General features: G+C 39.1%; 3 long non-coding RNA genes across 6 annotated transcripts in view; 2 read left to right on the top strand and 1 right to left on the bottom strand.

Annotated features, from left to right (window-relative positions):
• LOC103554774 (uncharacterized) overlaps positions 1-10,293 on the top strand; it is a 45,559-nt gene extending 35,266 nt beyond the window's left edge. For both annotated transcript variants that reach the window (XR_011528135.1, XR_011528136.1), the window contains 4 exons: positions 1,402-1,488; positions 2,138-2,276; positions 2,439-5,925; positions 10,030-10,293. This is a non-coding gene — a long non-coding RNA (uncharacterized lncRNA). The remainder of the gene's footprint in view (positions 1-1,401; positions 1,489-2,137; positions 2,277-2,438; positions 5,926-10,029) is intronic.
• The window catches only part of LOC139076484 (uncharacterized), a 312,829-nt gene that overhangs the window by 214,574 nt on the left and 74,289 nt on the right, over positions 1-23,966 (top strand). The window lies entirely within an intron of this gene.
• Positions 1-23,966, bottom strand: part of LOC139076485 (uncharacterized) — a 61,573-nt gene that overhangs the window by 24,628 nt on the left and 12,979 nt on the right. For 2 of the 3 annotated variants that reach the window (XR_011528139.1, XR_011528141.1), the window contains exons 2-3: positions 16,403-16,535; positions 3,697-3,798 (exon numbers count right to left, since the gene is read on the bottom strand). This is a non-coding gene — a long non-coding RNA (uncharacterized lncRNA). Of the gene's footprint in view, positions 1-3,696; positions 3,799-13,904; positions 14,484-16,402; positions 16,536-23,966 lie in introns of those variants that run through there. The other variant, XR_011528140.1, reaches the window with a different exon arrangement.

The raw sequence follows: 23,966 nt of genomic DNA, 5'->3' as shown, positions 1-23,966 counted from the left end.
TGGTAGAAGAATGAAGTCAGGCCTAATGTTTTCAACAAGTCCAGATGCTTGTTAGTCATAGAGTAGTTATCCTTGAGAACATGAATGACTTGAATAGCTTATCTTTCCCACCTCTTGATTGCACCATTCTGGCAGCATTTTAGAAATACTCCCGGTCAGGGCTCAAATGCCCCCTCTCTGGTACCTCTCTCCCTAGGGCTTTCTGAGAAGAGTTTGAAGTCTCAGTAAGCATTGTCTCTAACTAGGTGGAGAATAATTTCCTTAACTGCCTTTCTTGGTGTCTTAGTTGAATCTTTGGGAGCTTCCTTTTGTTATCAGTTTCTTGTAGTAGTCACTAGAGAAGTATTCTGATTCTGTCTTTTTAGACTTTTGAAAAGGTTGCACTCTCCTCCCCCCACCTCCATGAGTTGTGGCCATGGGGATGCTTCCTCTTCACCTGAAGCCCTGTGAGAAGGGTTTGTAGGGGAGGAAGGCAATTCCTCTACCCTCTAGGTCCTTCTGGCTGGTCTAAGAATTAAACTGACATGAGACAGAGTAACAGGAGAAAATCAAACAAAGTTTAATAACATGTATACACGGGAGAAACCCAGGAAAACTGAGTAACTCACCAAAATGGCTGAATCCACCACCTTAAATACCATCTTTAGCTAAAGACAAAGGAAGATTTGGGGGGTATTGGTTTGGGACTTCAAAGGGGAGGAAAGCAATTCACATGGAGATGGAAAAGAAAATGTTTGATAAAACAAGTGTTTGCTGGGCCGTCTATGGACAATGAGACTCATGGGAGAACATTGATAAAAATGGGCTTAGCAAGGATCCTCCTGTCCAACACACCTAGTTTATATCATACTATAGTTATGGCATTAGCTCCTTCCTGGAACAGGTCTTCTATCTTAAATTCTGTCAGGCAGTTAGCGGGAAGGTCAAAGTTTCCTTCAGAGTCTTTCATTCTTAAAAATAATCATGCCAAAGAGATACATTTTGGGGTGGCCAATTCTGATCCCCCACAGGTTCTAAGGAAGGAAGAGCAGAGTAACGCATGACTCATGCTTGAGAAAGGGAGACAAACTGGTTAAAGCTGTCTGTGTCTTTGGATTAGAGTGGGGAAGTGAATTGGACACCTATTATGTATCTTTTCAAATTCTCTAGGCTTCATTTCTTATTCCAGCCATGTGGGCTTCAACCAATTTTGGGAAGTAAAAATTGACTCTACCTTACCTTGAACCTCTTACTTCCTCTGCTGGGGCTTCTCTGAGGCTGTGGCATGGGATGCTGTAGGACCCCACCGGGCGCTAATGCACATCTCTCTTGGACTCGTGGGAGAGTTAACACCCTGGGGACAACCTTGATCAATAGGGGATGGGTGCTGCCAGATAACTTTGTCTCCCTTTCTTGCCCTAGGTGAATGGTTCTGAGATGGATTTCATTAGACTACTTAAAAGGTTCTGCTGGAACGAATTGCCCATAGCAGTGACCAGTGCATCTGCGGTAGGCTGAATAATGACACCCCAAGGATGGCCATGTTCTTATCCCTAGAATCTGTAAATATGTTATCTTATATGGTGAAAGGGATTTTTCAGATGTGATGAAGTGAAGGATTTTGATATGGGTAGATTATCCTGGGTTATCTGGATGATCCAAATGTAATCACAAGGGTCTTTATAAGAAGGAGGCAATAGAGTTAGCGGTAGTAGAATGTATGATGAGCAAGAGGTTGGAGTGATGTAAGAAAGGGGTTATGAGTCAAGGAATACAGGCAGCCTCAAGAATCTGAAAAATACAAGGGCATGGACTCTGCTTTCAGAGGCTCAAGAAGAAACCAGCTCTGACAACACCTTGATTTTAACCCATAAGATCGGTTTTAGACTTCTTACCTCAGAAATATAAAATAATACATCTCTGTTGTTTTAAGACACTAAATTTGTCGTAATGTGATACAGCAGTAATAGGAAACTAATGTGGCATCCTTGTTTCATTCCCTCATCCTTCACTCCTATTCCTTGGAATCATATTCACAGATTAAGTGCTCATAGAGAAGGCTTTGTCTCAGTGTCTGCTTTCAGGGGAACTCAGGCTAAGATAGAAAGCAATTAGACTTCCACTGACAGTTTCTATGTGTGTTTTTCTTGAGGATCAGATCTAGGACGTGTGCAGTTGGCTCATCTTAGATTCCATGCAAGATGGCATTGGAAGGGAAAGGAGACCTCAACTGAAAGATGCTCAAGTGTGCACAGTGACCAGGGATGGAGAGAGAAGCTGCAATTGGCTAGCTAGTGGTGAGTACACTCCCAGGTCAGAGGATTGAAAGTGAAGTTCTAGTAATAGGGGAGGCAGTGTGAGTGTGTGTTGGGGTGTATCATCAGAGTCTAACTAGGAAAACAGAAATACCTTCAAGTATTCTAGTGGAGGAAATTTACTGCAGGAAATTGTTTATACAGGTGACAGAGGAGCTGAGAATCAAACAGGGGATGGAGAGGTAATCCAGAGATTGGCAAGAGCATGAAGCCACTGCATCCTGAGGTTGGAGGACAAAGTGAGAGGTGGTGTTACTGGAGCCCAAAAGCTGGGGCCGCTAGAAAGAAGCTGGAATCAGAGTGGGGCTCTTCAGTAGGAACTGAGCTTCTGAGGAAGCACAGCCAGTGCGGGAGAGGCCAGCAGAGGCGAAGTGAGATGGGGAGAAGTACCCTGGCTTTTCCCTTCCCTCTCACCTTCTCTTCCCCGTTGAGAACCTCCAAATGGCCAAAGCCAAAGAAGCTAGCTCTGCTGAAATATAGAGCAGGTGGAGTAGGGGATGGGTCTGAGAGCAAACAGATATAGCACTGGCATAGAGCATGCTGCCAAAGAACCTATGAAGAAACACCCACGGAAGAAAGAATCCATTTTAAACACTTGCCAATCCCTGTGGAAACCAATTCCAGATTGGAGCCAATTGGGGGACATTTTTTCCTGCCATTAACTCCTCTCTCTTACTATGCTGGCAAGCCCTGAGGGGTCAGAAACTATAGCCAGTAAGTTGGGCATATTCCTGGAGATGCTGACAGAATAAAGAAGGAGGAACCTGCCTTCTGCCTCCTTTTCCACTCCTGGATTCCCACTCACCATTGGCTTGAGCTGGAGGATGTAGAAGGTTTAACTCTGAATGAAATTTGGGTTTTTGGTTATTACATTGGAGCACACATTAATTACTAAAACAAGTCTGTTTTAGGCAGCACTGACATGACTGGAGGACATTATCTGAGAGAAGTCAGATAACCTATGGGGCCTGCTTTAGAGTTCATCTAAAGTAGTGTGAATAAATAAGCCTTCTCACACTGAACAGTTATGCAAAGAAAGTTGTGAGAGAAGAACAAAGTTTAGTTGCATTAGAACCCTTTTAATCCCATCTGTGAATGGGAAGCTTTGTGACTGGTCCCTTTGAAGCTCTTCTCACTTGAGTAGAGGTGACAGTGAAGATTCCAGACTCCTCCATTTACACACAGTAGTGGGTTAGGAGCCAATGGTCGTGTGCACGCTTTTTTCTCTTTTCACTGCCTCCACCATAGGAACCGAAATGTGGGAATAGTTGACATCTATTATTTTTAACATTCTTTAATATTCACACTTGGAATGATGAAGTCTTTAGCCTCAGCAGACAAGAAGGAGTGTATGCGATATCTTTAGTTGTGAAAATATAAAGTGCTACCTGTCCATACTCACCTTTTGTGATTGTTGAAATTCATGTCTCTTCCACATGGACTCTTGTCTGGAATTCTGAAGAATCCTGTATAAGGCACACCTGCTCCACAGACTAACATAATCCTAGGTTAGAATAGGAACAAGTCAACTTGAAATCAGAGTTGTGACCCTAGGAAAAAAATGGTGCACAGCAATGAAGTAAATTCTCAGAAGTCCCTGCTGATTTTGGAACAGAGACTGTCATAAACCCATGATTGAGAGTGTTATCACAGAAAGGGATGGGAATGGAAAGATATTGATTGAAGTGTTGAAAGTACTAAATCTCTTCTTGGAGAGGGAATGCTGTATGATCTTAGATAAGACATGTGGAGGGCTGGGGCATATTAAGAGGGTCTTCACTTTGAAGGGAGAGATTGGCCCAATAATTAGGCAAGGAGGAGATCTTAAAGCTGGGAATTGAGATGTTAAAGCAGGCTTGGGATATCTGGGGGAAAGTGAGAGAGGGCCCAGAAAGTGGAGCCGGAAACTACCTTTCAAACTAGGTGACCACACCTCAGAGACCCAGTGACTCTGGGGAGGAGGAGGGAATGGCAATAGATTGGGTTAGTATTTCACCCAATACTTTTCTTTGCCTTTAGGCAAGAAAGCTGCTCATCATTATTGAGCAAGGACTACCCAAAGTTTGTCCACTGTCAGGGGAAGCCAGGCCTACACCTGAGCCTAGCAATCTGCTTTGGGTGGAGTGGATGTGGTCAATGATGCTGGGAGAAAGGAGAGTGCTCTAAGAAAACAAGTAGTGATTCTCTAGTAGAAAAATATGGGCACTTCACCAGGATTTAGGTCCAACCCACATGCTCTTGGGTAGTTAGTACTCTGAAAAAACAGATTCCAGATGTTAACTTTGTTCCCATATCCTGGGAAGGGCAGATTGTGTGGGGTGCACTAGTATGCCAGCAAATGTCATTTATAAGAATGCAAAGTTTACTTGAGGAGGAATGCAACAGAGTGACATGCACACACACATACACACACACAATTACCAGGGAAGAAAATGAATGAAGAGCTCTGGCAGACTAGGATTAGATTGGTCAGCATTGGGAGGTGGTGCTAGGAGTATGCATGGATTGTGACACTTGAGGAAGCCTGTGAGCTGTGCAATGAAAGCAACAGGCTTGGAACGAATCACATGAAGAAGAGCAGAGGCACCTTGAGAATCTGCCAGCTTCTGCCGTATGAGCAGTATTGAGGGCATGGTGGCTTAGTCAATGCCTGCCCATCCCCATCCATGCGCCCTGTGCCTACAACAGGAGAGGAGCCACAATAGCTATCCTTCTAGGAGGTATCTGGTGAGAAACTCCAGCAAGAGCTGATGTAATAGGCAAAAGTGATAACTGTTCAGCTCTCTCTAAACCCCTCAGTATGGATCTCTCCCTTGGAACACTTACAAGTTCCAATGTCACTCCCAAACCTGTCTACAGAATACAGATTGAAACAGAAATTTAGCCCTTGACAAATAGCGGGCTGCGTGACATGAGAGAGAAAACGTTAATGCCTTTATTTTGTGTGACTTAAGAGAAACAACTTGATATTCTTTCCCAGAGCTGGGACATGTGGAAACATGGCCCTGTGTACCATCTCTGTTACATAAGTAACAAAATCACATTTTCAGATGTCATCTCCCTACCCCATAACTCACATTAGTACTTTAATGAAACCAATTAATATTCTACTTCAACTTTGATTTCTAAAGGGGACCCAAAATATGAGTGTCACTAAGATTTTTATCATTTGCATTTCTCTTTGACACCATGGTGTACATTATCTGCATAATCTCAGTATCAGCAAATGTTACCCAGAAGTTTATAGGTGTTGCTGAAACCATACACTTTCTGTTCCCACACCCTGGCTAGAAGTATGGTTAGTAAGTAGTCTCTAAAAGATCAGGTAGACTGCTTCTTGATGGAGCTTGTTCTAATTTGAATGATCCAGAATTACAGGCAGAAAAAGTGAAAGATTGTTTTGTAATTATTCGCAATTTATGAATATTTAATATACTACTCCATTGGACATAGATCTACTTTGCTGTTTTAAAAGTGCTTTCATATACAAGCCTAGAAATACATTTGGCCCAACTCTGGAAAACTTACAGTGAAGTCATTACAGCAGATGCCTCTGCAGTTGCTGAATTTAAGTCCTGCCTTGGTCAGGGGAGAGAAGAGGCCTGCCTCCAGCATGATCTGATATAAGAAGGTAGGTGAGTGGTCATCTCATCTGAGTAATCCCTTAGAGGGCTCACTTCCTCTGTGCATATTTGAGTGTCTTATGGTAAACTCTTAGGCTGGTAGTGAAAACATTAGGAAATTGCTGCGTTTGGAAAATTCTCTGTATCTACTCATTTTTGTTGTTTAAGTAGATAAAGCTATTAGGCTGCTATTAGAGGTAACTGGTTTTCTAAATTCAATTTGTCAAAATTAATCTTTTTTGAGTTATGCAAACATACACACAAATACAAATCTGCCAAAAATATATTTACCTAATTTAAAAATTAGTTAATCATTTTTTAACTAAAAGTCCCCCAAGAGTGAATGTAAACTTGCAAATTAGATCTTACAGAGGATTTAAAGAAAAATCTCAGTGAGATCTCAAGCCACAAGGGATAATTTTTTAACCCCAGAATTCATCCAGCCTCAGAAGCATTTGAAAAAAAATCAATTTTCTTTAGGGAATTTCCATGTAAGACGCTACTATTCTCATATTGCATCTTGCTTGTATTTTTAAACATGGAATGGCAGATTTGGTGAAGTATGAAAGGAACCAAATGCTTTTAAATTTTGCGTGGGAGGTCTTTTGAAGGGGAGGGGATTTTTACTTTTATGACTGTATTCAGATCTACATCAAATGTAGCTGCAAGATGATAGAGTGACGTGAACATGACTGGAAATCAGAAAGTGAGACTCCATTAACGTCGTGATAGACTGTCCTCTATCACAGAGGTCAACACCTCTCTCCCCACGATTGGGCACATTGACCAACTCTTTCTGACTTAAGCATACAAAGACTTTGTAGGAAGGATAAGGATAGCTCATAGATCCAAGGAATTGCTGAATCATCAAACCTCTGGAAGGACAGGAGTGGGAATAGCTCCAGGGAACCTTCAGGAAAATTCACTGACACTGTCTTCTCTGGACAGTGCCCTTGGAAAAACTCAGCCCCGATGGATTCTATCTGTTTTTCATGATGGTATAAATAGGTGCAGCCTCCCAGGAAAGAAAGTCCAATTGGTCTGGCCTGGGTCACATGCCCTTCTTTCAGCACCCTTGAGATAGCCCCACGGGACGAGAAGAACAGGAAGGGATATGATCCTTCAAAGGAAAAGTCAAGGTTGTTGCCAAGAGAAAGGGAAAGGGAGATTGGGCCAGCATCCCTCGTACTGTGGCAAAGCAAAACCATCAAAAGGAGTTTTATTTCCAGCTGCTCCTTGAGCCTTATCATCTAACCCAAAGTCAACATGAATGCAGCTGAAAAAAGAATATGCAGATTAAAAATCTGCTTCTTTAACATGCTTTTCACGTTCTTCTGATGTTTTCAAATGGATTCGCAGTGGAAAATTCTTATAGAAGAGGCACTGAGCTGAAGGAAAGGCATAGATTAGGAAAATTGGGTGGCAAAAGCATGCAGACAACAATGACATCTCTTTCTTCTTTATCAGATACGCATCTCTCATTGTTAGAAGAATTTAGTAAAACAAGCCCAATCTACTTTCTGCTTATTTTACACCTATAATTATAATAATAACATGCACTATAATTCATGCAAATTATATGCAAATCTTAATAAGAGTAACTGGAAACCAGTGCAATCAACATTCTATATATACTTACCTCAACACTGGGAATTACCATGTATTTAAATATAACGACATAAACTCTTCCTATCTGATTATACTCACATAATGAGATGGTTTCTATATCAGACATGCATTTAATTAAAAGAATGTGTAATGGTGGGTATATAGGAAATGATTTAGATAATTAATGACTAACACTGACTTTACAAACAACATTATTTTTATATATTCCCGTCCCCTCTCCACTCTATCCAGAGTTCTGAGGTTTTTGCCTTTTGTGAAGAACAGTCTCGAACAATATGCATATTTCTTTTAGGAAAAGTCCTCACAATTTGACTAACTTATAGGCAAAGGTGGATTTACTTCGAAGAAAATGAAGCTTTAGTTTTAGTACCCCTCACTTATATGGACCATGGAGCTAAGTTCTGATATTTGTAGAAATTTTTCTTAAAAGAGAATCCCTCAAATTATGTTACTTTAGTCTCCAGAAAACCTGGATCTGCCCCACTTATGGATTTTGTGTATGTAACCAACCTAAGGTCAGCTATCCCTTCAGCCATGCCCTGATTATGTTTCAGGCTGCATCAAAGCAGATTTGGAACATTGTACGTTCAATGGTTTTGTCAAGACATCCAATAAACACTGAGGATTTTTTTTGTGTGTACTCTTTTGGTAGTGTTTACTGAAGATATGGGGGAAGGAGGCGGGGCTGGGGGTGGGGAGGAACTGAGTAGGAGTGAGAGCTCTATGTTACATAACATATAGCATTTGAAAAACATAGCATACTAGATATCTGTGTTCACTGGACTTCTTTCTTGGCCTTGCCTCTAACAAGATTCCACTGCTGATTCTTTTTTCCCTTGCCTCCTCTTCTCTGGATCCGCTTTCTCCTTTTGGTTTTCCCAGAGGTCTCAAGATCCTTTGCCCTGTATTACACAGAACCATCTGGCTCTCTCACTAGCCTATCCCCTGCGTGCTTGCTCACCCATCACAGGACCTCGGAACATAAGGCCACATTTAAATGGCCTTTGATCTTTAGAAAACACTTTAATGAAAATCTTTTACTTGAGTTTGTCCTCTGGTGTCTCAAATCTCACTAAAATGACTCTTAAAAGTATTCTGTTTTCCAAAAATGCACAATGCTTGCACCAAGAGGAATTTTGGGAACTGAAATATTCTCTACCTCCATCTTTTTCATGCATGTTTTTACATTTAAACTGAATTTAATTGAAAAACACTTGGGATGGCATGATTTGCTGCTGGATTGCTGTCTTGTCTCTTCATCTCTTATCCCAGCAGTAGTACCACATAGGAGAGGCTCAATGAATGAATGTTGAATGTTTATTGAATGAAATTACCATTTTATAAGAGGTGCATACTGGTGTCTACATTTTTCATGTGGCCTGATACAGAAGCTAGAGGAAACACACACACTGACCGGGCCCTTTCCCCAGAGAGTTCACAGAATCTGTGTAGATTGAAAGAACAAACAAAGGAAAAGAAAAGAAAACCAAATCAAACTAGTCTATCTGTTTACAACTTAAGTGATTAATAATAGGGGCATTTTGAACTAAATAAACTCCTGCTATTGACATATGTGTGCTTTCATATCATTTTACAAGCAATGCTTTATAGGCTTTGGAATTTTCGCAAAACAGATAGATGCTATGGGAAAGTAATCTAACTTTTAGGGGGCGTTTTTATACTGCAAATGAGAAAATACAGAGATAGAATACATAAAATGGTAAAGAATAGACTTTATGACAAAGAAAAGAGGTAACAAGGTTTTTTGTTCATCTCAAATATTCTGAATCCTGCTGAATTTTATCATACAGTGAAAAGCAATTTTCAAAATAGCAACTGAAGAAACAAAGTATTTTTAGTCCCCTGAAATGGTTTTCTACTTTGTAGGGCTCCTGGCTTGTACCAAATTGTAACTTTTCTTTTCCTTTAATTAGTGCCAATTCTCTTCTCAAAGAGGAGACATATTTTCTGATTCCACCAACATGCCCCCTTAGTAGCATCTGTCACTGTTGTCTCATCCTTGGAGTTGACTGGGACCAACTCTTTGATTCAGCTTAGGAAGAATGCACTAGTCAGGGGTGAAGCTTCTGACTGACATGCCAGGGATTTTATCAGGCATATCTCAGGTCAGGTTTTGTCACACAGGCACTTGATTTGGGATGAAGAGAAGGAAGGCCATGAAGGTGTTATTATCATGCTGCTCTGGGTGTATAATTGGGTCTGTTGAAGGGATATATAAGTGAAGAAACTCAGCATTTTAGTGGTGATCTTACTATCAACCATTTTCTTAAATAAACTTACTAGACTCCAGTTAAATCTACTCTTAGAGTCCGAGATTATTGTTTCTGAGAGACAACATTAACACCAGAATTTTCCATGATAAATCATGACTTGGGAATTTTTTGGTTCAGCATATTTCATAAGGCATGAGATTTAATAGAATAAAATAAGGATTAAAAGGAGCATTTTTCTTTCTTTTACAGGTTCCCATGACACTATTTATTGCAACTCCATTTCCCATTCCTCTTCAAGAAGTTTAGTCATCATACTTTTTCTTAGCGTAGACACGAACTGAAAATCTGAACCTAAAATATTTTTAGGGACAGATTGACAAGAGCTGGATTTAGTATTAGGAGACTTTGTTAGTTTGGGACAATATGTTCTTTCGAAAAAGTACACATAGCCTGGGACTTCTGTAAAAATTTATTTTATAAATTCAAAAGTAAATAAAGAAAACATAAGAAAAATTTTCCTTTCCTTTGCTTTTTTTCTTGGTATTATAGCAGTCTTTAAAAAATGACAGCAGCCTCTATTTATCACTTAAGCTATTGATGTAACCATAGTGGTATCATTGATTTCCAATTTTCAGGCAAACTGTTATTGCTGGTGGAAGCCCAAGTCTATTCATTTATTATTGTGTGTACTCAAGGGAGGGAGAAGAGCCCGTTGATCCAGCAGTTCACAAGCTGGTAAATATTTAATGTTTATTCCCATCACTGAGATTATTTAAAGTTTGGATATTGACAGTCATTCACATGTATGAATTGGTGTGGCCTGCAGTACAGAACATAGTCTCCAGCAGTTAGTCTCCAGTTTATTTCGTCTTTGTAGATTGATGTATTTGCTATGTAGTAGTTTTGCAGCATTATTTTCCAGATGGCTGTTTTATGCCCAAATTTAAATTTCAGTTAACCTTGATGTCTTTTGGTGGAAGGATTGTGTAAAAGACACTTCATCTCTACTCTTTCTCACCAATTGAACATTATTAGAACGTTAACATCCTCAAGTGTACTTGCGAATTATTGACCTTTACAATTACCATAACACCTGTGTCTTCTCATGCTGTTTCTCACTAGAGATCCTTTGCTACATCAAGAGAAAGATTCTGCTTTCAGATTTTCACCACAGCAACAAATACTTTGCTTCATACCAGTACAGTTATTCACATTTAAGTGCTTAAACCTTGGTTTTTATTTTGACATCCTTAGTGGTCTGCCCAGCCTTAGTCTTTGAAGCCATTGTCCTCTTCCCAGCTATCATATACCTGCTGACCCTTCCAGGGAAGCATGCATACCTAGAAGCAGTGGAGACAGTTCTCTTGGAGACTCATGTTCTGCTGAACTGGTTCTGATCAACTCGAATTTTGACTTCAAGATCACTTGGCTTTTTGGACCTTGTGTTGATTTCTGCCTTTTACCCTTGGATTTAATGCTTGGCTTCTGTCTCCTGGGCCTTTGAACCTCATTTTTCCCAGTGGTTTTTGGGCTGATCGTCCCTTGTATTCACAGCCTCTACTGCTCCCTTTCAAGCCTACAGAATCTGATCCTGACCCCACCCAAATACTTGATCATCAACCCAGTTGAGTCAGACCCGCAACCCCTTCAAGAGAAAAAGAAATCATATATTGGTTAAACAACTATTTCTCTGTCCTTTACAACAAAACAGGTATAAGACTCTTGCTTTCTTGTTAATGTTGTGTGCTATTATAGCAGGATTATACTTCCATTTTAAAAATTGTGAATTAATATTAAACTACAGCTTACACATTAGAAATTACACATTCCACTGGCTTCTCTACAAAATTAGTTTTATTATTTCTCTCATCTTTTGGGGAAACATATGAGAGTCTGAGAGATGTAGAGTCTCTAAACAAACTTTTGGCTAGTCTTCCCTGTGAGACAGAAAATTGGAAAACAGTGTAATATTCTACCTGTTATATGTTTAATTCATCAAGTGCATTTTTAAAGAACTGTGTATTTTTGCTTGGTTCTGATAGAGATTGTTAAAATACCCTAGAAGATAATGTTTTGTTAAAAAAAAAAAAAGGCCCTGGAGTCAAACTGCCTGAGTCCCAACCCTGGCTCTGTGTGGTATTGGACAAGTCACTTAACTTTTTTGGGACTTGGTTTCCTCATCTCTAAATGATAATGTTTTGACTATAAAATGAGATAATGTATGAAGTGTTTAGCATGAGGTCTTATTCATAACAAGCGCTAAATAAATGTTATTATGATATGTATGTTATATCAATTAGTGCTCTTTCAACTAAAAGTAACAAAAATCCTGACTCAAACTGGCTTAAACACTAAGGAAATTTACTTTCTCATGTAACAGGAAGACTGATGGTAGGACCCTGGTTACTGCCCTTAAGGGGTGGTTGAGTCCATAGCTCAATGATGTTATATTCAGATACTCATATTCTTTCCATCTGTAATCTGTAATTCTTAACATTGGCTTCATGTGTAGATAGCAACATGGCCATTGTAGTTTCTGGACGTGAAAAAATCCAGTAGAACAGGGAAGCTATTCCATCTTGTAGATCTCTTAAGCAGGGATAGTTTTCCAGGAAGCTCCCCAAAAGACATCTTTATACTTTTCTTTGGTCTGAGCTGAGTTACAAGCCTGTTACTGAACCAATCACTAACAAAGGAAGTGAGATCCCTCTTAGACTAACTAAGTACATCTTCTGGATTTGAAGATGGAGTCTGCTTCCTCTGAAGGAAGAAGTTCATTTTCCAAGATTGTGCAAACAACCTCAACGACACAAGAAAGGTAAGGTGATTGAACTTAACGATTCTTCTGACACTGACCCCAGGCCTTTTCGTTATCTCATGTACTCTGTGTCTATTGTTTTCCTTGATGTTCTGTCTCCTTAACTAGAGGGTATGCCTTTTAAGGTAAGGGATGTATCTCCTTTGTATTATAGTGTCCAGTATTTTAGGATTCAGGAAACGTTTGTTGATTATAAATGATCTGCTGAACCAAGGCAAAATTAAAAATCTTGAGTTTGAATCTTTCCTCGACAGTGATACACTTGTGGACAAAGCAATTAATTTCTGCCTGCGTCATTCTTAGAGGGTATTTATTTATATGCAAGTAAATCCATTTTCCTACAAAATGAAAAAAGGCAATTTGGTACTTAATTTCCTTTCCTTGACTTTTTTTTGGCTATTTCATAGAATTTCTCACAAGCTAGTTTTATTTTAAAGACTTGAAACTATTAACATACCAGGAAAGCCAAAAATTATAAAGTAAGCCAAAGGCACATGTAGACAAAGCCGAAATCCAATCCAACCAAAACAAACAAAAAAGGAAATCAGAAACCATTCTGCAGAAGCAGACAGAATAACCAGCTTCTAAATTGGGGTTTTCTGGGAAAGAAGAGCACAATCAGTTGGAAAGGGATCAACCTAACATGTGCAGTTTAGGGTAAGATAACAGCATCAGAATAAACAAAATCTACCATAATTAAATAGTTGAAGACATCTGAGACCGAATGCTTTCTATCATAAATAAATTTATTTCTATCAAATTATGTTATTGTAATCTAAGAATAACTTTCTAAATGAATTAAGTGGAACAGTACTGTTTTCTTCTGGCCTTCATTTGTGACTGATACGCCGCTGACTCCATTGGAACCACCTGTGTGGGTCCTGCTCCGTCCGTGGACTTAGTTAGGAGGATTCCTCCATGATAAAGCCCAGGATAAAGAACTAAATGCTAGAATTTAAACCCAGACAGATAAAGATGTGGCCTTGTACCAACATTTACATGTTTGGAGTCATTTGAAAAGTAGGCTAATTGTTCATTTTTTTCCCATTTTCACCTTGAGCTCTCTCTCATTCCAAATTTGTTTTGATTTTGATCAATGCTTTGAACACAACCAAAGTTAACAAGGTCATCTGCATGGACAGTTGCTGCAAAGGCTTTTTGTAGGCAATGAATGTCTTTATTCTGTGGTGTGTGGTCTGCACAAGTCCACAGGAAGAAAAATACTGACATAAAAATATCTATTAGTATTCAATCAGTGTATGACACATCCCAGTAATGTGTGAATAAAAATACAAGACTAAAAATGTTTCTTTCCAACTATTTATTAAAATATATCATTATTTAAATGCGGTATAATATATATTTTTGTGAATGCTATTTGTACACAATTGTGCATTCACTTTCTGTGAATGAAAGAGAAAAATTGGGGGGCTAAGAAGAATGTACTGTTTCTGTTGTAGCACACATCTCTAGTTTTGATTTAAAAAAGAAAATGAACATTTTTAAAACCCAAAAGTGGGCAATTTCTATTACAGTAAATGTTGCAATATTCAACATATGTGCATTGAATTAATTGATTGTCTAGTTCCTTTCTCTTCTTTTAAAAATCTGCCTTCATTTCAGTCACTTCACCAGAGAAAATATATATTAAAGATTAAAAAAGAATGAACTATGATGGCTAAATAAAATTTTATTGTTCAAAATACATTTTTTTTAAAGATTTTTTTTATTTTTTCCTTTTTGTCCCCAAAGTCCCCCGTACATAGTTGTATATTCTTCGTTGTGGGTCCTTCTAGTTGTGGCATGTGGGACGCTGCCTCAGCGTGGTCTGATGAGCAGTGCCATGTCCGCGCCCAGGATTCGAACCAACAAAACACTGGGCTGCCTGCAGCAGAGCGCGCGAACTTAACCACTCGGCCACGGGGCCAGCCCCTCAAAATACATTTTAATCACTCATTCTTGTCTTGTCTCCTCATTTGTTAAGGCCACTTTCAACCCTGAGCATTGCTCGGATTTAATCATGTGCTGAATTGCTTGTGTTAACCTCTTGGCTGTTTTGGTCTGGTAAGGCATGGTGGACCCATCTTAATTGACAGTGATTCTATCCCAATTAAATGCAAACAACTCTGACAAGTTTTTTTTCAGCCAGTACATTTTCATAAAATATTTCTTGACTCTAGGAGAAACCAAATTTGAAATTACACTTTAGGTAAAGAGAAAAGGTATTCAAAAGTCTTGATATAATTTCTGCTTCCTTCTGGGAAACATGCTAGCTGTAGTTTCAGCAATACTTTCCATTATTAATCTTATTGCTAAATTATTAAAATATTTCGGGGGAAAATGGATTGTCATTAAATCTGACAAGTTCTATTGATTTGAAATGGTAGATAGATCTGTAAGCACTAAGGAGTCACTCAGTTATGTAGATCTTCGGAAAATATTGCCTTTCACTCTGGAGAACCGGAAGCTGTTGCTGGGGGAGGCAGTGGATTCTTCTACGGGGAAGGGTGTGAAGGAATGCTGTTTGCTTGTGATGGTTTGAATGTGAACAGGTTACAGTCAGGGAAACGGGCTAAATGACTCCAGAGATGTCGGGACCAAAGACTCAATGACCTTTTCCCGTATTTAACTGTAATTGACCTTGTTCAGTATCAGCAATTTCAGTCTCTATATTCAGACTTCTGTACGTTCCATTGCTTATTTTCATATGTAACCCAGATAGGAAGTAAAGTCACTCTCCTGATGTCCAACTATTGTTTTCTAAGATGTTGTTAGTGCTGTTGAGTTGCTTCTGACTCCTAGTGACCGTGTGTACAGCAGAGTGGAACCCTGCCTGATCTTTTTGCATCATCCTCTCATCTTCTGGCGCTGTATCAGACAGTGCTTTGCTGCTATTCCTAGGGTTTTCATGGCTAATTTTTTTGGGAGTGGGTGGCCAGGTCCTTTTTCCTAGTCTGTCTTAGTCTGGAAGCCCTCCTGAAAACTGTCCACCATGGATGACCCAGCTGGTATTTGAAATACCAGTGGCATAGCTTTCGGCATCACAGCAGCATGCAGCCATCACAGTATGACAACCACCAGACGGATGATGTGGTACCCTGACTGGGAAAGGAACCCCGACTGCTGGGGTGGGAGCCAAATCTTAACCTCTAGACCGCCAGGCTGTCTTGTTTTCTAAGACCTTGCTAAAATCATGGTTTTGAGAGTCTAGAGCTTGCCTTATGGTTTCTGTTAATTTTTGGACCTTTCACTCATATAGTCCTCAATTTTTCTGTCTGTCTCTTATCCCATATCAACCACAGAGCTTGAAATTCTTTTCCTGCTTTTTTCACAGTAATACCCGACCCCCAAAATTTGCATAACCTAAGCTCATAAAAGCACTCAGCAGAACAAAGGAGGCTTCACTTTCTTATATAGCAGTTGGAGATCTTAGCAAAAAAGAGAAATATCCACAGGAATAGAGAAGATGCGGAAGAATGGAAGGTGACTGGACTAGCAGTGTTTTCTTCCTTGTATTTTTTAAATAAAAATTTACTTAAGTGATTAACAGCCAGTCGAGTGTTTTTCTAGCCTAATTCAGAAAGGATTACCTCTTTGGATAACTAGTCACTTCAGCGAGACACTGACTTATTAAACATACGTCATATTTGACTGCTAGCTCTCCTTTCCCAAACATCAGCTGCAAAAGAATCCTTTCTTCTTTCCTTTCTTAGCCTCCCTCCCTTAAAATTATCTTAAAAACTTTACTCCATGGTGTAACAACCCATCTGGAGCCGTTTGCATGTAGCCTGCCTGTTTACTTACAGAGTCATCTCCGGGCATAACCTCTGTAGCTTCACTCACACAGGATACAGTCAGGGAAAATGGGGTCAAAGTAAAATTCCAGCACAGCTTGGTCCAATTGATGTTGATAAGCCCTTCTACTTCAGCCTTGTCTCTGTTAGGGATAAAGATGAAATTTTAGCTGAAAGGCAGCATGTTGCAACAAGTTAGAAAGATAGGTGTCCAGAATAAAGACGTTCTCATTGCAATTTTTTTCCCCCTGTGCATATAATCAAATCCTCATTAAACCTCTGGGACCACATGGTACTGCTACATTGAATGATAAATTCGGGACAGATAATGCATCCAGCTGGGAATACTTAAGAAAACTTGAATACTTTTTGAAGTTTTTAATAAAAATTGGTTTTAACACTCAAATGAAGAACTGTGCAAGATTTAGGTTTAATGGGATGCTGGTCTAAAATAGAATAAACCATAGTTGAATATCTTCTTATAACTTGAGAAATGCTATTGAATGTCTTCTGATTGTTTTCCTAGCCACAGCTGAATGTAGCAATTTTTTTTTCCCCAAATGTTTTTGAGAGTTTGTAAAACTTGGCTTACAATTGGGACTTAAACAATTATAGGTTTGAGTTCAGTTAGTAGGACTATGAAGCAATTATGTATTTAAATCTGTAGAGTGAAGTTCTGGTGTTTAGTTGTATGTTTTAGCAATGTGGCAAATCTACCATAAATTCATCTTTCTTTATATTAACCGTGCATTTACCTGCGTGATAACTTCCTTTTTTTTCTTGAAGGTATCTGTTTTTATTGTATTCTGAGATTTGTTTCATCTTCCTTTAATTTTTTTCATTTAATCCAAGGATTAACTTTATTCTCTCTTTTCTTTTTCTTCCCTAAGAGATGAAACATTTTCATGATGTTTTAAATCTTACAGCATTGAATAGAATATAAATGGAATTCTAAACAAGTAAGTGCACAGTCTATCACCGCTTTCTGGGGCTGCCAGATATCAAAGGAAGTTTATTCTTTGCTTTCAGGGTTTTTACATATACATATTATTTTCACTTAGGCATTTAAAATACTTTATTAAGTTTTAGTGTTTTCTGAGGCTCTTCTATTTTTACATAAACTGATATATTGAGTAAATAGAATATTTCTCTATTGCTATAATTCTGTGATTGGACTATTCCAAAGAAATATGTTCCTTTTTGCAGAAAAACAATATAAATGTGCTTGATTTGGAGTTACAGGGCCAGCAGCAAATTATTCAACACTAGGGTTTCCAAGTAATAAGACCAATCCCCTCCTGTTACAGAAAAGGATCTGAGACTCAGAAGAAAAGTGACTTATCGAAGTTAATGGTAGAGCTGAGTGCTCTTTTGGGTACAACCTGCTGCCTCTTATCTAGAAACCTTTCCAGATTCATTGAACTCTTACTGCATGCCAAGACTGTATAGGGGATGTTTTATAAATTCATTTTTTTCTGCTTTATTGAGATATAATTGACATATAACATTGTGTACATTTAAGGTGTACAATGTGATGATTTGATATACACATATATCACAAAATGATTACCACAATAAGGTTAGTTAACACATACATCACCTCATATAATTACAATATTTTTTGTATATGGTAAGAACATTTAAGATCTAGTCTCTTAGCAACTTTCAAGTGTACAATACAGTATTGTTAACTATAGTCAACATGCTAAATATTAGATCCCCAGAACTTAGTCATCTTATAACTAGAAGTTTGTATCCTTTGACCAAAATCTCTCCATTTTCCCCATCTCCCAGCACCTGGCAACCACCATTCTATTCTCTTTCTATGAGTTTGGCTTTTTTTTTTAGATTCCACATATAAGTGAGATCATACAGTATTGGTCTTTTTCAGCCTGACTTGTTTCGCTTAGCATAAATGCCATGAAGATCCAATCATATTATTGCAAATGGCAGGACTTCCTTCCTTTTTATGGCTGAATAGTATTCCATCATGTATACACATGTAACATTTTTTTTATCACTCATCCGTTGAAGGACAATTAGGTTGTTTCCACATCTTGGTTATTGTGAACACCACCACAATCAACATGGCAGTGTAGATATCTCTTCGAGATCCTGATTTCATTTCCTTTAAATATATACCCAGAAGTGGGATTGTTGGATCATATGGTAGTTCTATTTTTAATTTTTTAAGGAAACTCCACACTATTTTACATAGTGGCTGTGCCAATTTACATTCCCACCAACTATGCACTAGGGTTTCCTTTTCTCCACATCCTCACCAACACTTGTTATCTCTTGTCCTTTTGATAATTGTTGGAGGAGGTCATCAAAGGATGTGACCGATGGTTGGCCTGCAAGCTGGACAAGGCAATCAGAGGCTCCTCATCTCTGACCCCTGTCCTTGGAATGTACATTCTACCCACCATTTCTACACTGCTTCAAAGATGTAGCCTTGAGAAGGTAAGGTATTGTTGAGACCATCTGGACTGAATAGATGACTGAATCCAGTCAAGGCCTCTATATGAACTTTTAAGATTCTGGCTGGTTGGTGCAGAGATCTATGCATCTTGCAGCTGCCCAAGACAAGCCTCATATGTAAGTTCTCATGCATATTAAACCTGCCATCTACCAATCTGGAGTGACCTGCCTCTTTCTTCTGACTCTCCTTGCCCTCTGTGCACAGGGGCCAGTTTGTGAGACAACAATAATGGCCAAGAGGGGCTGGAGCCAGTTCATGGGCCTCTCCAGGGTCCATAGCCAGGGCCAAGGTCTGTAGGTCTATTACCCAGTGTATGGCTGGGTGTGACACCTCCTGGGTCCCTTGGCATATAGTGCTGGTGACAGACCCAAAGCCAAATGGGGCTGTAGCCAAGTCTTCAGGGGTTTGGAGCTGTTTCCATTTCTGTAACTAGGACCACAGTTGGCAAGTCAGCTGCCTGGTTGCGAGTCTGTCTTCTCAAAAAGACTCTCCTTGGTCTTGGGCTGCACTGGGATTTCACAGTCTCCTCCCTGGGTCCCAAATCTCCTACGAAGGCACTTTTGTCCATGGAGGGATGCCAAATTATCGTTGTTGAGGAGGAATACGTATGAGGGACATCTTATTAGGCCATTTTACTCAGGGATATATTTTTATATAGTATATATTTCTTCTTCATCTTTATGATTTTACAAACTCCAGAATATATATACTGTGAGAGGCACATTGATAGATATTGTTTAAATAAATTTCGTTTAAGAAATATTGGACTTAAGCAAATCAAAAAAATGATAGTAATAATTCACCTAAAAGGACACTAAAATACAAAGTAATAGGATTTGTTATTCCAGGATCAATGATTCCATATAAATGGTTTCACATACTTTTTTCCCCCCTGCTTTTTCTCCCCAAATTCCACCAGTACACAGCTGCATGTCTTAGTTGTAAGTCCCTCTAGCTGTGGCATGTGGGACGCCGCCACAACACGGCCTAATGAGTGGCGCCACGTCCGCACCCAGGATCCGAACCAGCGAAACCCTGGGCCGCCGAAACGGAGCACGCAAACTTAACCACTTGGCCATGGGGCCGGCCCCTTGACACAGTTTTTGTATACATTTTCAGACAAGAAGCCACAACATAAAAATCAAAAACTCATAGGCTCTGATACCAGAGAGGCCCAGGTTCAAATCCTGTCTCCATCATCTACTGGTTGTTACGCTTGGCCAGGTTACTTTGACCTGGGGGGCATCAACATACAAATAGAAATATGTGATAGAGATAGCATGTGGTATGATTGGGACATGTACAGGATGCTATGAGAGCATGGAGAAGGGACCCCCTAACAGAGCTGGGGATGTTGGAGAAGTCATATCCAATCCTGTGCAATTGAGAGGCTAATACCTGTAGTGTAATTTGTGAGGTGCAGAAAAGCTCTGTTGTTCAAAAAGTATCTCCCTCCATCATCAACCATTATGCTCAGTAGCATACTGCTGGATTCCTAAAATTGCCACTGTTGTAATAACTTCTTTGAGCTAAATCTTTCTCTAAAATGCCTGAGTAAAATACAAGTCTGTCCAAAGAGTGGGGCAACATATTTAGAACACATCCCTTCCTGTTCTCTCCTCTCCCTCTTGTTACCTGGAGGCAGATCAGGGATTTGGGAAAATGAACAAGGATAAAGGAGTTGTGGGGAAGAGGCTGGGAGAGGTTTGGTGAAAGGGTTGAGTCCCAGATGTCTGGAATGGCACTTGTCTGGAGGACAGAGGGACTGTGTAGTGGGTGTGGTGGATGCCAAGGATAAACTTTCCTGACTCGATTATTTTTTTGAGACCCAGCTGAGTTCCTAAAGGTGGAGACAAATTTTGGGGACAGTGACCATAGAAGACACTGACAGTTGGAAACCTGAAATTATCAAGGAAGGGTTTTCCTTTATCTACAGCTTTAGGAAACACATTTTATATTTAACAAAACCGTGAGAAGAGAGTCAGCATGATTACAAATGTGGAAGACGCAGAAAAGTAGCTACCATGAAGGAATTACCTTTCATTTGAATAACATTTTTTATATATTTGTCAAAGCCTAAAACCAAGATTGAATGAGAATGAGAATGCGAAGAGAAACCTTTGGGAGAAATTGTCTAAATCAACTCTAAAAACAGAGTTTTCAACCTAGTATATCTTCTTACACTGACCCGCTGACTGAATGCTAGGAAAATTCAGCATTTCCTTCAGCACTCCTAAGTGCGGCAAAGGGCACCTTGGGCCACCATGTTTGGCTCAAATATGCTCATAGGCCTCCATCTTAGCCCTTGGAAGGCCAAATAGCTGAAGGTTTACTTCATTTCCGGCATCCTGGCATTTTTGCAATTTTATCAGATGTCTGAAGTCAAATGTGCAGTAATAAGAGATTATTAAGAAAGTTGTTAGTTTTATTAAAAAAATGATGATAACTTTTAAGTAATTGATTAGGGAAACAGATTGGCAGATACTAAAATATTTAGAGTGTTTTAACTTAACTGTAGGAAGAATAGTATATATATTTAGGTATATGTTTACAGAAATTTAAATAATACTAGATAGGATAATAGGAAGCAGATGATATAATTTTAAACTTTGTGGAGTCATTTGGGGTATTAGCATTTATAAATGTAAACAAAAATAACTTGTAAGAACTGCACTTCATTTTTATTCATTTAATTGCATTTAGGGCTTAAGTCTTCTAAGAAAAAAACATCCTTTCTTTGCATTTGTGAGGAAAAATTAAAGAAGATCAACTGTACCACCTGAAGATTTTAAAAGCAGGAACATCTTCAACATTATGATACATCCATGAAAATCATCTCTGATTCAGACATAGTGAAGGCTATAAAGAATGTGGACAAGAAATAATTAAATGTCGTTAGACCAAGTAGTTATGATGATAAACAGACATTCTCCAGAAAATTTATTAGCCACATGATTAGTGATGCCAGAAATGATGTTGAAATATGCATTCGGGCAATCCCAATCAGAACCCAATGACATTCTTCACAGAAATAGAACAAGGAATCCAAAAGTTTATATGGAATGACAAAAGACCCTGAATAGCCAAAGAAATCCTGAGAAAAAAGAACAAAGCTGGAGGCATCACTATCCCTGACTTCAAAATATACTACAAAGCTATAGTAATAAAAACAGCATGGTACTGACACAAAAAGATCAATGGATCAGAATTGAAAGCCCAGAAATAAAACCATACATCCATGGACAGTTAATCTTCGACAAAGGAGTCAAGAACATGGAATGGAGAAAGGAAGGTCTTTTCAATAAATGGTGTTGGGAAAACTGGACAGCCACATGCAAAAGACCAAAAGTAGACCATTATCTTGCACCATACACAAAAATGAACCCAAAATGGATTAAAGACTTGAATGTAAGGCCTGAAACCATAAAACTCCTAGAAGAAAATAGAAGCAGTACACTGTTTGACATTGGTGTTAGCAACATCTTTTCAAATACCATGTCTACTCGGGCAAGGAAAACAAAAGAAAAGGTTAACAAATGGGACTACATCAGACTAAAAAGCTTCTGCAAGGCAAAGGAAACCATGAACAAAATGAAAAGCAGCCCACCAACTGGGAGAAAATAATTGCAAATCATTTATCAGGCAAGGTGTTGATCTCCAAAATATATAAAAAACTCATACAATTCAACAACAAAACCCAAACAATCCAATCAAAAAATGGGCAAGGAATATGAACAGACACTTTTCCAAAGAAGATATACAGATGACCAACAGACACATGAAAAGATGTTCAATATCACTAATTATTAGGGAAATGCAAATCAAAATGACAATGAGATACCTTACACTGGTCAGAATGGCTATAATTACCAAGAGAAGAACAACAAATGTTGGAGAGGATGTGGAGAAAAGGGAATGCTCACACACTGCACAAACTGGTGCAGCCACTGTGGAAAACAGTATGGAGATTTCTCAAAAAATTAAAAATAGAAATACCATATGATCCAGGTACCCACTACCAGGTACTTATCCAAAGAACCTGAAATCGATGATCCAAAGAGATTTATGTACCATGTTCATTGCCCCATTATCCACAATAGCCAAGATGTGGAAGCAACCCAAGTACCCTTCTACAGACGAACGGATGAAGAAGATGTGGTATATTTATACAGTGGAATATACTCAGCCATAAAAACGACAAAACTGTCCCATTTGCAGCAACATGGATGGACCCTTAGGGTATGATGTTAAGGGAAATAAGCCAGATAGAGAAAGACAAATACTGCATGATTTCACTCATATGTGGAAGATACATGGATAAAGAGAACTGATTAGTGGTTACCTGGGGGGAAGAAGCTTGGGGGAGTGGGCAAAAGGGATAAAGGGCCACATATGTATGGTGATGGATAAAAATTATACTACTGGGGGCGAGCACGATGAAGAGTATTCAGAAATTGATAAACAACAATATACACCTGAAATTACACAATGTTATAAACCATTATGATTCCAATAAAATTACTTAAAAAAAATGAAATATGCATTTGGCTATTTAGCCTTCAGAAGGTGAGGGCCAAGGCCAAGAAGCTGACTGGCAATTTTGGGGAGGTCTGTGGCTGAAGTTGTAGAAGTTCATATCTCCAAATTTGTGGGAAATAAGGGCTGCCTCAAATGCTGCCGTGTCCCCAGAATTAATAACAGCAGGTCATATGGTGAGTATGGGTGCCTGCCATTCAGAGAGACCTTTAACAATTCAGAAGACAGGGAACCATCAGTGGATGTTTTAGCCAGCTTAAGTATGTTAGTTAAGGTCACTTATGGGAGAAAGCATAACCAGGCCCAGGCACACAGAGGCAAAGACTCACACACTTTGGAGCAGGTGGTCTTGGCTTACACTGTTGTCAGAAAGCAATCACCCAGGAAAAAATTGGGATCTTAACTTCCACAAGATGATTTACCATATTCCTAACATAAACAAATATTTTCTCCCTTTCCCATTTCCAATGGCCAGAGTCAGGTCTTCAAAATCTATCCAACCAATATGTTGGAGAAACTTGCTTCCATGATCTCATTGAATCACTTGTGTAAGCTG

Source organism: Equus przewalskii, chromosome 16, assembly GCF_037783145.1.
Source record: "Equus przewalskii isolate Varuska chromosome 16, EquPr2, whole genome shotgun sequence".
In the NCBI taxonomy this organism is placed as follows: Eukaryota; Metazoa; Chordata; class Mammalia; order Perissodactyla; family Equidae; genus Equus; species Equus przewalskii.
Note: the sequence above shows the minus strand (reverse complement) of the source record. Positions and strands in the feature narration are given on the sequence as shown.